This window comes from Urocampus carinirostris, chromosome 18 (assembly GCF_059441175.1).
Source record: "Urocampus carinirostris isolate Australia breed hairy pipefish chromosome 18, RoL_Ucar_1.0, whole genome shotgun sequence".
In the NCBI taxonomy this organism is placed as follows: domain Eukaryota; kingdom Metazoa; phylum Chordata; class Actinopteri; order Syngnathiformes; family Syngnathidae; genus Urocampus; species Urocampus carinirostris.
In genome coordinates this window covers 27,667,211-27,681,194 of record NC_142366.1, presented here as the reverse complement: position 1 = coordinate 27,681,194, position 13,984 = coordinate 27,667,211, and the positions used below count along the sequence as shown (strand labels likewise).

Genomic DNA, 13,984 nt, shown 5'->3' with positions numbered 1-13,984 from the left:
GATTTTTGAGCATGCAAGTCCCCGGGACCCATCACTTTTCACAGGTAAAATGAACACTGATTAAATATAATTTGTGTTCAATCATACAAAATCCTTTATAGTTAAATGTAAAAAATCCTTCCTCTGTCTCTCTGTGCCCTGCGATTGGCTGGAAACCAGTTCAGGGTGTCCCCTGCCCACTGCCCAAGGATAGCTGGGATGGGCTCCAGCACCCCCGCGACCCTACTGAGGATAAGCGGTGCAGATAATGGATGGATTTATAGTTGATTTTCCAGCCATTACCTGCTACCTTGTCCGTATCTAGGGAACCTCATGGCAGAATCCTGTCATTTGCAGCACACTGTACTGTATGTCTCTGCACTTTCTTCCAGGCAATATAACAAACCCCTAACTGACTCTCAAGGGAAAGAGAATGGCTCAGCCTCACTAAATATCCTGTGCAGCAGCCCAAAGTAACAATTTAAGACTGCAAGGTAATGTCCCTCCTGGCATATACTGCCTGACCAATTAGAGGTCCAGGATGCAAGTGGCCAAGCTGAGCGCCTGCTTTGGATAGATGATGTCATTGTTTGGGGGGACTCAGACTAAAACCGTTAGGCCGGGTTGGGATCCCCTAGCGCGTCTTTTTGAAATGCAAATGAAGGCAAAAGCTTTCTCGACACTTTACGAAAGTCGCAGAATCCCTTCCCTTGATGCCTTTACCAGTGACGTGCAGTAAAGTTTCGTGAGTTTATTGGTACATCTTATTCACAGGGTTGGGTAGGGTTACTTTAACTGGATTACCTTCAATGACTTTTGGATTACTCCAATACCAAATATGCTAATAAAAGACATATGAATAAAATGGTAACTCACATCACGTGGTAAGCTTTCTCTCCTGGCTTTGATCTCTTTGATCCCTGGCAAAACTAACATCAAATGCAACAAAAATGAAATGAAATGATCAGCAAAGCGCTTTACAATGTGCTCCACATTTCCCAATAGCGGCCTTGCAGCCATGTAAGGCGCTAACCTGCTTATTGGGAGTATTAGGGGTTCAGTGTCTTACCCAAGGACACTTTGACATGTAACACGGACGAGCCGGGATTCGAACTGGGATCCTTTGATCCCAAGACGAGCGCTCTACCTCCTGAGCTACTGCCTACTCTCTTTTTTTTTTAAATGTTTCCTTCTTTTTTTCTTCCTTTTGTTTCTTTTTTTCTCAGCTTTTCACTACTTTTTCATGTTGGTATTTTTTTTCTTTTTTGTTCTATTCCCCCTTCCTTTACGTCACTTTGTGCATCATTTTACATAACATTTGGTCATGTTGGGATTAAAGAAGCAAAAACAACCTGAAGAGCCGTTTAGGACCCGAAAGAGCCGGTCCCTTTTAGTGAGCCGAGCCGAAGAAGCCGGTTCTCTACTAACTTTACTCAACTTCGTTCTACTTCGACTCGACTTCAAAATACTGCATTTAGGACACAACGTCAGGGTTAACCCGTGTATTTTTACCTTCATGTACTGTAACTTTGACTTAAGTCGCTTCTTAATTAATTTGGAGCCCTGATTTTTGTGCGCTGGCTAGATTTTCTTTTGCGCTGAAAATGTGCGAGCAGTGCGCAATTGCGCACGCGCACAGCTTAGAGGGAACACTGCTGGCATGCCTTACTCAGCATCTGCAAACACTCAGCATGATAAAAAAAATCCTGAATTGCTTACTGTTATTTTTCTAGTTCTATTACTAATAATATTTTTTGGGGCTGATTTGTGCAACAAATTGGTCTCTTTATCGCCCCCTTCCATGAAGAAAGAGAATTGCATACCTTACCTTACTTTTCAGCACAGTAATACATTACCTACTTATTGTATTGATTATATTCATAATGTAAATATACAGCTATTTTGAAACAGAAAGTTAAATAAGAATGTTAACAGTGAATGAATATAATGCCTATAAATGCAGTAAATGTGAAATATTAGGCACACAATGCAAAAAAATCACCCTTATCTCTAAAATCTTAACTGTGACAGTGACACGAAGAGCATGCTGGGAGCATGCATGCGCACTGGGTTGCCAGGCAGATTTCAAGCGCCAGTTGGTTTACATTCGGGAAACTCTGGGAGCGGCTAATAGCAGCGCGAACTGCACTGTACTTTTGACTTTGTAACTAGAGGCAATCTTTGTAACCAGAAGCATTTGTTTCCCGTTCAGGTACTTCTTAACCTGAAACGTTTGTATGTAGAGGCATTTGTAAGTAGAGGTACCACTGTATTTTCAGGTTTAGTAAGACATTTTTACACTAAAAATATTTCAAAGAAGAGGCTCAGACACTTCATTCTAATCCATCTCAGAGAAGTTAAGGAACGATAGGACATGCAAGCTTTCTCATCAACTTCTAGAGACATTCAGCCTCCCCCAAAATGTTAATTCTGTCTGTCCGTCTGTCTGTCTGTCCGTCTGTCCGTCTGTCCGTCTGTCCGTCTGTCCGTCTGTCCGTCTGTCCGACTGTCCGACTGTCTGTCTGTCTGTCTGTCTGTCTGTCTGTCCGTCTGTCCGTCTGTCCGTCTGTCCGTCTGTCCGTCTGTCCGTCTGTCCGTCTGTATGCCTGTCTGTCTGTATGCCTGTCTGTATGTCGGTCTGTTTGTCTGTCTGTTTGTCTGTCTGTCTGTGTCTCTATGCATCTATCTACAGTACATGTGTCTGTAGGTTCGCCAGCCCACTAATCTACCAACCTACCCCTACCTAGCTGCCTGCCTGCCTGCCTGCCTACTTACATAGGAACCTACTGTCAAGATTGAAAAACTTGAGAAGAACACTCTGAGTCGCGTATGCATGCTGGGTAGCCCTTTCATCGGAGACGTATCCCACCTGCGCTTTCCCCTAGATTTGGTTCCAAGATCGGCTCAGAGAGAAAATACCCCCATCCCATAAGTACTAGCCCATTTATCCAAAGCACAGGTATAAAACAACATTTCTGATTGGCTTAAACAGGATCACATGAATCCATGAAACGGATCTGATTGGCTTTAACGAAATCACATAAATAAACAGAGCGATGTAATGCTAAGGCGCTTTTAGTTTTCAGAGACCTTGTTTCTTATATTTAGAGTTGACCAGTGGCAGGGTTATAGGAATGTTTTTATGCGAAGTGTATGATGCTGTAGCCGCGGATATGTACCGTATTTTCCGCACTATAAGGCGCACCTAAAAGTCTTCATTTTTTTCAAAAGCTGACCATGCGCCTTATAATACAGTGCGCCTTATTTATGGATCAATATTAAATCGCAAAGTCTCCCAACTAACTTGCAGCCGCCAACTAGATTTTCCCCCGAACGCCAAGTAGTCCGCGGTGTATGCTGGGATTTATTTACTGGCGTTTCATTGGCTAACCAATGTGTCAATCATCATTTGAATCGATCACTATTGGCTAAAGTTATTCAGAGGTCAAGGCGCGGATCCTTTTTATCATTTACAGGCTGGCATTGGCTGAAGCGGCAAAACAAAGCCTGCAATTGGCCGAAAAAGATGAATGCGTATAGCACGTGGTTGACGGCATACAGAAAGTATTTTTTACTATTCTGTATTTGTAAATATTTTATTCTCCTGGATTTACTAAACTCACGGATATAAAATAACCATGGCTGCACATTATTATTGAACACAACGACTTCGGTAAGCTACTCCGGCTATATATTGTCCCTGTATCTTGTTTCAGACTGAACTCGATGTTTCTGTGATCAGCGGTGCAGATAATGGATGGAATGGAGTGTCTATTTTTAAATTCAACTCAATTCCAAGTGTTTATTGTCATATATACAGTAAAGTTGCGAGCGAAAAAGAAAATAGAAACTAAGGAATGGTTGGCATTTCTTGAATCCCAAGACTTTAACCTTCCGAATGATGGAACGATGCATTTGAGTGACATCGTACGGACACCGCATCCGCACGTGTCTACGACACGTATTTGCGTCTTTGCAAGCTTTGGGAATGTTAAGGGGGTAATAAGTTGGACTGAACTATCTGACTGTTTTGTCCACGTTCCCATTGTAGCGCCTTATAATCCGGTGCGCCTTATGTATGTCAAATATAGGACCAAAAACTATTTTTTCGGGGTGCGCCCTATAACCCGGTGCGCCTCATAGTGCGGAAAATACGGTATTTGTTTTTTATTTTTTTCAATCAAAAGAGGGTTCACCCAACATACTATCTGAGTACACAGACTTGTAATTTGTTGTTAGTTGCGTGGACTTTGAAGATTTGATTATCTGATTGATTGTTTTTGTTTTAACTCAACGAATAAGACGTTGCTACAGTTACTCAATACTTTTTTTCACCAAGTACATTTTTACTTTTACTCAAATAATACTTTTTACTTCTACTTGAGTTACATATTAATCTGAAGTAACAGTGCTTTAACTTGAGTTCATCTGTTGGCTACTCGACCCACTCTGGAAAATTGTATGAAGACTGTAGAAAGTATGTTGAAACATTTGGCAATGATTGGGAACAATGTGTTCGGTGAAGAACTGTACCAATACGTTTATTTTGTTTCGGGACAGAGTTTGCCTCCGGGCACTTGTTCCTTTTGCCGCTTTGCGTGAGGACATAGACATACAACCCCCAAGGCGAGACTCATTTTCGGTCATCTTTTCGTGAAACAATGGTGACCGACCTTGTTGCTTATGTTTAGAGCAGTGAGGCGCATTCAGGGATCGGAAAAATATAAGATTACTTATATATTCAATAAACAGGGTTGGGTAGGGTTACTTTCACTTGATTACTTTCAATTACTTTTGGATGACTCCAATACCAAATATGCTAATGATCTGCATTTTATATAGCGCTTTTCAAGTCAATGACTTCTCAAAGCGCTTTACAATGTGCTCCACATTTCCCAATAGTGGCCTTGCAGCCATGTAAGGCGCTAACCTGCTTATTGGGGGTATTAGGGGTTCAGTGTCTTACCCAGGGACACTTCGACATGTGACACGGACGAGCCGGGATTCGAACTGGGATCCCTTGATCCCAAGACGAGCGCTCTACCTCCTGGGCTACTGCCGCCACTCAAATATAAAAGACCAAAGAAACTAAATATGAATCAAATGATGACTCACAACACGTGGTAAGCTTTCTCTCCTGGCTTTGATCTCTTTGATCTCCGGCAAAACGAACATCAAATGCGACAGAAACAAAATGAAAAGCAATCCAAACAGCCTGTGATTGGCTGGCAACCAGTTCAGGGTGTCCCCTGCCCACTGCCTGGAGATGGCTGGGATGGGCTCCAGCCCCCCCGCGACCCTAATGAGGATAAGCGGTACGGCTAATGAGATGAGATGAATCCAAACAGCTTGCCAACATCATTTTTGCTGTTCCATGTGTTCCGTTACTCCCCAAGCCTGCACACAATTTAGTCATTTTATTCATATTTAGTTACTTTTGTCTTTTATCATCATATTTGGTATTGGAGTAATCCAAAAGTAATTGAAAGTAATCAAGTGAAAGTAACCCTACCCAACCCTGTTAATAAACTTATACCATACGTGTCAACTTGTACAGTTTTGCCGTACAAAATATGTTTTTTATGCATTTTAAGACGAGTATGAAGTACAAGGAAATCTGTACGGAAAAACGCAAATTTGTCAATCGCATGCGTCTGCCGCCTGGGGATTTCCCATCATGCATCAGTCTGAAAAAAAAAATATGACGGTTTGTACGGGCATAGCCGTAACATATTTTTTTTAATGTTTTTTTTATATTTTTTATTTATATATATATATATATATATATATATATATATATATATATATATATATTTTTTTATATATATTTTTTTTTTTTATATTTAATAAATTTGTATTCATTATTTATTTATTAATAAATAAATAAATATATTTATTTATTATAAATAAAAAATACATTTTATATTATTTATTTTTTATTTTATATTATATTTATAAATATTATATATTTATATTTTTGGGGATTTTGAAACAGTTGGCCTGCACAATACCTAAATATTCAAAAGTCTTACGACAACAACAAAAATTATAATATATATTATCAATGCATGTTTGAAATTATATATTTATATTATATATATAAAGATGGATAGATCGATCGATCGACATGGAAAATCGAAAGTGTGCCTCACTTGTTATCTGGGAAATTTTACATTTTAAAACAATTGTTTATACGGATATGTCTATGATATATTTTATTATGCCGCTTTTCTTAGTTTTGAAAAAAACATCCCGATCCATCTAAAAAGTGAGGCAGTCTATAGTTAGTCCATTTAATATGCCCCCGGCATGCTCTTCGTGTCACTGTCACAATTCAGATTTTAGAGACAAGGGTGATTTATTTTTTTCATTATGTGCCTAATATTTCACATTTACTGTATTTATTGGCATTATATTTATTCGCTGTTAACAATCTTATTTAACTTCACGATATCTAACTTTTCTGTTTCAATTCCCAAGTAAGTTTAAAGAGCCTTTATATATATATTTTTTCATGGTGCTTATCTGCTTTAATCTTCTTTTTTTGCACAAGTGTTGCGCCCATAAAGCACATTACGGTTAAAGGAAGGAGACGGTAGGAGTGAGGGAGAATAGAGTGATATCACTCGTGTGGTTTTCTTTAATTGTAGGATGAAAACGGTGAAAGTAAGAAAAGAACTGTTTGAAATACAGTCCAAACCAACCCAATCCCTCTAAAAAAATGAAAAAGCAAGAGTTTAGTCAAGCGTGTCTAAAACGTTTCAGATACTTGCACATGCAACAAAAGGAGCTGCAATGTTGATTTCAGCCAGAAGAGGGTGTTAGCGAGTAGAATATTCAAGAAGTTACATACACCACCTTTAAAAGGTGAATTCGAACACTAGCTCGGTCAACAAATGTTCCTTATTTACAGAGTGTTTAATTAACACTTCTTATTTTACGTTGTACAGACACTGCCCTACTTACGAACAAGATAGTTACCGGAAGATTGTTCGTAAGTTGAATTTATTCGTATGTTGCTTCAGTGCTAGATTTTGTATGTTTAAAGTTTATATAAGGATGTTTAAGGCTTGTGATCTTTTGTACTATAAAATAAACATTTCATAAAATAATATGCTCGATAAAGATAAATAAAGTGAAGTTTAACTTACTTGTGGAAGATGGGCTTCAAGAGTTAGGCGACTTCCTCCTCCGTGGTAAAATATGACCGAAAAAAAGTGTTCCGACCATTTTCTCAACCGCATCAATCTTTCTTGTTCCACTTTCATTTTAAAATAAACGGCTCACCTCTTTTTTACACTTCACACCAACCATATCGAATGGATGCGCGAGATATCAAACAATAAAAATGTCAAAGTTCTTAGCGCGCTGGAGATACAGTACAGTATGTAGTTCTTCTTCATGGTAGATGCTGGGTTAGCTCTCACAGCGCCACACGCCGGTAGAGGCGAAAAGAAGCACTACAGTACTGTTCTATACTCGGAAAAAGGTGTACAATACAAAATCTAACTTACGGCAATGTCCAAGTTATTTTTGACATCCTGAAAAAAACGTTCGTATGTACCTTTTCGTAACTCGAATTTTCGTAAGTAGGTGAGCATATGTACTTCCCACAATGGCGTGCTCTTCTTTCAGTCGAGAATGACCGAATTACTTCCCACAATACACTCATCGTCCTTCGGTTCCGAATTTTACGCTGGTTTAATGTGTGACAATATTCTTGCGATCCTAAGAAGTGGAAGCGGATTTTCTTCTTCGGGGTGGATGCTAGGTGACCTCTCACAGCGCCACATGCCAGTAGTGGCGGAAAGAAGGACTACAGTACTGTCCTGTAGTCGGAAAAAAAGTGCACGATACACAATTTAACTTACAGCAATGTCCGGATAATTTTCTACATCCCGAAAAAAATGTTGGTATCTACGAATGGTCGTAAGTAGGGGAGCGTTCGTATTTCATAAAAATGTAGTTTTAAAAATCGTCCATGATTTACACAGTACTACAGTGGAACCTCGGTTTTTAAACGCCTCTCAGTTCCAACAAATCAGAGACCGGCCAAAAATTTTGAGAAATTCTTGCTTCGCTGTTCGGTCAAAAAAATCGGAGTTCGAACGCCGGTAATGCGTGAGTGCGTACGCTAGGGTGCGATGTCGAGCGGCGTACGGGTGTTTTAGCCCCTTCTTATGCCTCCGAAGAAAGTCAGTGCAAGCAGCAAAGTTGCTACTGGTGAAAAAAGAAAAGTAGTGCGTACAACTATTGCATTTAAGAAAGAAATAATAGCAAAATATCAAGGAGGTGTGCGAGTGTCTGATCTTGCCTGCGCCTTCTGCTGACCACCACAAAGGTAAGAAATCCTATTCATAATTCTTTTCTTTATCCTTTTTTATTTTATTTTTACACGTTCATGTTAGGGGAATCTTTCGTACGGAAGATTACGATAACGCGACCGTACGATTAGCCTGGGTTAGCTTTAGTTTACGTTAAACATTCAAGGTAAACATTCAGGGTGTTGGAACGGATTAAAACGATTTACATTATTTTTAATGGAAAAAATGATTTCGGTGATCGAACAAATCGGTTTTCGAACAGGGTTCTGGAACCGATTATGGTCGAGAACCCAGGTTCCACTGTATATCAAATTTTCTATAAAATCCCAATTTGCAGTCTACAGTGAGCCGTTTTTCGAAACGACGTCTCATTGGTGCTGAAGGGATTCAAATAGCCGTTAGTCCAGATTTTTCTCGGCATAATCCATTCGCGCCGGCGTGCCAGAAAACAGCCGGGCCAGACCATAATGAGGACTAGCTTGTGTTGTAAACAAACGACCAATCACGGCTGTCACGGTTACGGCAGCGTTCCGTTAGGGTGTTAAGCAGCTCGTTATCCATTTTCCTTCACCATAATTTCCATAATTCAAAAATGTAAATCTCTAAAATAAAATAAAATAAAAAACGGGTTAAGAGATTAAACTGACAAAAAAATGACAGTATTGTTTTCCCCTGTCAGAAAAATCTCAACTCTAGACTGTGAACTCAGGCTCTCTCGATCAATATCCCTGTAATTTTCCAGGGGTCTGAGGATTCACACAAAGTCGGTGAGCAACGCTTGAAAGAACAGTGAGCAACCGCAATCCCAAGTGTGGCAACTAAGTCAATGTCAAACATGTCCAAAAGTTGACATCAACTTACATTTTGCTGAGTTTCACTTTTGAATTATTTGAATGCAACACAAACCTGTTCTTCTTTTTGCCTGTTTTTTTTAATTTTTTAAATTATTTTAAAGACAAATCTTATTGTGTTTATTTTTTCCTGGCTGTTACTTTTTTCTTTTTGTTCTCTATTTACTTTTTTTCCTACATTTCTTTCTTTTCTTTTTTTCTGGCTTTTTTTCTAAATTTTTCCTTCTTTTTTCTCTTCTTTTTGATTCTTTTTCTCTCAGCTTTTCACTACTTTTTCATTTTGGTATTTTTTTTCTTTTTTGTTCTATTCCCCCTTCCTTTAAGTCATTTTGTGCATAATTTTACATAATATTTGGTCATGTTGGGATGAAAGAAGCAAAAACAACCCGAAGAGGCGTTTAGGACCCGAAAGAGCCGGTTCCTTTTAGTGAGCCGAGCCAAAGAAGCCGGTTCTCGACAAACTCTACTAACTTTACTCAACTTCGCTCTCTTTTGACTCGACTTTAAAATACCGCATTTAGGACACAACGTCAGGGGAACCTGTGTATTTTTACGTTCATGCACTGTAACTTTGACTTGAGTCGCTTCTTAATTACTTTTTTCTTTTTGTTCTCTATTTACTTTTTTTCCTTTGTTTCTTTATTTTCTTTTTTTCTGGCTTTTTTCTGAATTTTTCCTTCTTTTTCCTCTTCCTTTCGTTTCTTTTTTTCTCAGCTTTTCACTACTTTTTCATTTTGGTATTTCTTTCTTTTTGTTCTATTCCCCTTCCTTTAAGTCATTTTGTGCATCATTTTACATCATATTTGGTCATATAGGGATGAAAGAAGCAAAAACAACCTGAAGAGCCGTTTGGAACCCAAAAGAGCCGGTTCCTTTTAGTGAGCCGAGCCAAAGAAGCCGGTTCTCGACAAACTCTACTAACTTTACTCAACTTCGCTCTCTTTTGACTCGACTTTAAAATACCGCATTTAGGACACAACGTCAGGGGAACCTGTGTATTTTTACGTTCATGCACTGTAACTTTGACTTGAGTCGCTTCTTAATTACTTTTTTCTTTTTGTTCTCTATTTACTTTTTTTCCTTTGTTTCTTTATTTTCTTTTTTTCTGGCTTTTTTCTGAATTTTTCCTTCTTTTTCCTCTTCCTTTCGTTTCTTTTTTTCTCAGCTTTTCACTACTTTTTCATTTTGGTATTTCTTTCTTTTTGTTCTATTCCCCTTCCTTTAAGTCATTTTGTGCATCATTTTACATCATATTTGGTCATATAGGGATGAAAGAAGCAAAAACAACCTGAAGAGCCGTTTGGAACCCAAAAAGAGCCGGTTCCTTTTAGTGAGCCGAGCCAAAGAAGCCGGTTCTCGACAAATTCTACTAACTTTACTCAACTTCGTTCGACTTCTACTTTAACTTCAAAATACCGCATTTAGGGCACAACGTCAGGGGATCCCGTGTATTTCTACCTTCATGCACTGTAACTTTGACTTAATTCGCTTCTTACTTAGCAATTTCGAGCCCTGATTTTTGTGCGCTGGCTCGATTTTCTTGTGCGCGGCAAAGCGTGATTGCGCATGCACTCAGCTTAGAGGGAACATTGCTCTCGATCCTTTTTAAAATTCCCAACATGAGATCATACGGCATAAAATCCTTCATCAGTCTACTCCGGCGCTTTAATTTCATATTTTCGGTTCAAGCGGCCGAGGTTGTGGATAGATCGATGAATGCAATTAGACACGCAAAGGCCTCAGCGATTGTTGCTAATGTACTTGCATGGATTTTCTCATTTGTTTGAAGCTGGCCAATACCGGACAGCTAAATCCGAAGACCCGGTGGTGGTGGTCAGCGTGTCTTTGACATCGGTTCGTACTACTTCGCATTTCGGATTCGACCTTTTTTGCTGTTTGTCACCGGTGCAAACGGGAGAGGAGCTATAACAAAATGGTGCTGGGGTTTAGCAACCAAAATGCACATGAGTTGAGAGTGGGTAGGGTTACTTTAACTTGATTACTTTCAATTACTTTTGGATTACTCCAATACCAAATATGCCGATAAAAGACATAAGAACCGCAGCACGGTGGCACAGTGGTTAGCGCGTGTGCGGCACAGTTCTAAGGAACTTCCTGCGTGGGTTTAAATCTAGCTCCCGGCCTTACTGTGCGGAGTTTGTATGTTCTCCCCGTGCTTGCGTGGGTTTCCTCCGGGCACGCCGGTTTCCTCCCACATTCCAAAAACATGCATTTCAAGTGAATTGGCCGGTCCAAATTGTCCCTAGGTGTAAATGAGCGAGTGAGTTGTCTGTCCCTGTGTGCCCTGCGACTGGCTGGCAACCAGTTCAGGGTGTCCCCTGCCCACTGCCCGATGATTGCTGGGATGGGCTCCAGCACCCCCGCGATCCTACTGAGGATAAGCGGTGTAGCTAATGAGATGAGATGAGATTATTGATAATATTAAAAATTGCATATTTTTACATGGGCAGCACCGCGGCGCAGTGGTCAGCGTGTGCGGCACAATTCTAAGGTCTTGGGAAACTCCCGTGTGGGTTCAAATCCAGCTACCGGACTTACTGTGCGGAGTTTGTATGTTCTCCCCGTGATTGCGTGGGTTTCCTCCGGGCACTCTGGTTTCCTCCCACATTCCAAAGACATGCATTTCAGGTGGATTGGCCTGTCCAAATTGTCCCTAGGTGTGAATGAGCGAGCGAGTTGTCTGTCCCTGTGTGCCCTGTGATTGGCTGGCAACCAGTTGCCATATCTGATATATCTGATTGGCTTAAACAAAATCACATGATTAATCCTGCCCACTGCCCTATGATTGCTGGGATGGGCTCCAGCACCCCCGCGACCCTACTGAGGATAAGCGGTGCAGCTGATGAGATGAGATATTTTTACATTTTGGTACTCGGGGACAATGCTTCTGAAAACGCATTTATACGTTATGGCACTGAATGAGTTTTTTTATGACGGGTATTTCAATATTTTTGGCCTGATAATAAAAAATGAGAAAGCTGCCGTGCAGATATGACCTATCTGCATCCCGTGTTGTGTTTCTTGGCCTGTCTGCTCAGATAAACGCTAACTAGCTGAACCGCTTCTCTCTTCAGCTGTCTTCGCTTCAGGGTGAGACGCGCGACACCTTAACAGAAAGTGAATACTGCCTTCTGTCCCTTTTCAAAGCACATTGATTTTTCTTTTCTTTTTTTTTTCTTGCACAAACCAAGGTCAGCGAGAAGAACGAGCCGGGAGCTTCTTATCGCCTCGAAAATACCAGACTTGCCTGCAAGTCTATTTTTTCCAGAGCGAAAATAATGGATACTTGTTTTACGGTGTCCTTGTTATTATGAACGAAAGGTAAAGAAGGTTCGTCGAAAGAGTCTGGGACCACGAAATGTTAGCGCGTCTCTTTCGGAGATTTTTTATATTTTTTTTTCAAAAACACTTCGGCCGAAGTGTGAAATATGATTATCACCCGCAAGAAAAGCGAGGGTGATGATAATGTTTTGGTTTGGAATCCAAGTAGGGTTGGGTAGGGTTACTTTAACTGGATTACTTTCAATCACTTTTGGAATACTCTAATACCTCATCCCATTAGCTACACCGCTTATCCTCAGTAGGGTCGCGGGGGTGCTGGAGCCCATCCCAGCAATCATCGGGGGACACCCTGAACTGGTTGCCAGCCAATAGCAGGGCACACGGGAACAGACAACTCACTCGCTCATTCACACCTAGGGACAATTTGGACCGGCCAATTCACCTGAAATGCATGTTTTTGACTCTGACTCCCGTCGGTCCTGTTTCGTCACCCGTTTTCCACTCGTCCGTTCCTGATTTCTCTGTTTGTCTCCAGCTACGACCCGTTTTTTGACCCCGACCACATTCTGATCTCCCGTCTCGGCTAAAGACCCGTTTTTTTTACCCAGACCACGTTCTGATCTCCTGTCCCGGCTAACGACCTGTTTTTCCCGATTTCCCGCTCCAGAAGATCCACTTCCGCATTCAGAACACACTCCAATCGTGTGAGTGGCTTGCATCCCACGTCCAGCGAGCACCGGATTGCTGGCGCTGATTTTCCTCTATACCTCAATAAACTTGTGAGTAACGTTACACATCTGGGTCCTCCTTCTGTTCTGGTCTTGACACTAATTCAACGTTCATAAATCACGCGATACGACGAATCGATGATCTAATGAGTTGGCAACACTTTTAATCATTGATTTTAATCGATTTTGTTTATCCTACCCCCGAAGAAAACTGATCGATAGACATCCGAGGATAGAATACCTTCACCCCCAGCTTCAAATCTTCGCACCCATGTCTGTTTATTGTATACTGTGCAATGTTAGCACCTCTCATGTTTGTCTTATAGATTTGGTGCGTGCAACCGGTGCAGAATGTGATCATGTTTGTGTGTTTGCTGCAGCTGCCGGTATTACTGACAACATTTCCCAGGAGGCCGCAGGAGCTGACCATGAGGAAGAACAGCGGCTGGTGGCTTCCGTGAGAAGCTGGACCAAAACGCAGAGTTTCTTCTTGAGATCGCCATTTTTTCCTTCATGCACGCATACGTTATGCAACTCAAATGTATTTTATTTTTATGTTTGTTTTTCTTATCATCTTCTGGAGAAAGGACGCTTCTCACACATGTGATTCAAACAATGGGATATTTTCAAATGGGCTCACAAATTGATTGTTGAAATGATGTAGGATATGATAAATTGTTTATGTGATTGACAGAAGAAAGGTCCAAAGTTATTTCAACCTGTTATTGTCATGATTTGCCCATTGCTCTCCCCTGTGCTCTCTCGTTCAGTCCCAGCTGCCACTCGTTCCCTAGTCCTC

General features: G+C 40.7%; 1 long non-coding RNA gene across 1 annotated transcript in view; it reads left to right on the top strand.

The window, feature by feature from the left end:
* LOC148348774 (uncharacterized) overlaps positions 1–13,860 on the top strand; it is a 99,612-nt gene extending 85,752 nt beyond the window's left edge. The window contains exons 2-3 of the long non-coding RNA XR_015847753.1: positions 10,944–11,008; positions 13,566–13,860. This is a non-coding gene — a long non-coding RNA (uncharacterized LOC148348774). The remainder of the gene's footprint in view (positions 1–10,943; positions 11,009–13,565) is intronic.
* The last annotated feature ends 124 nt before the right edge of the window (positions 13,861–13,984 follow it).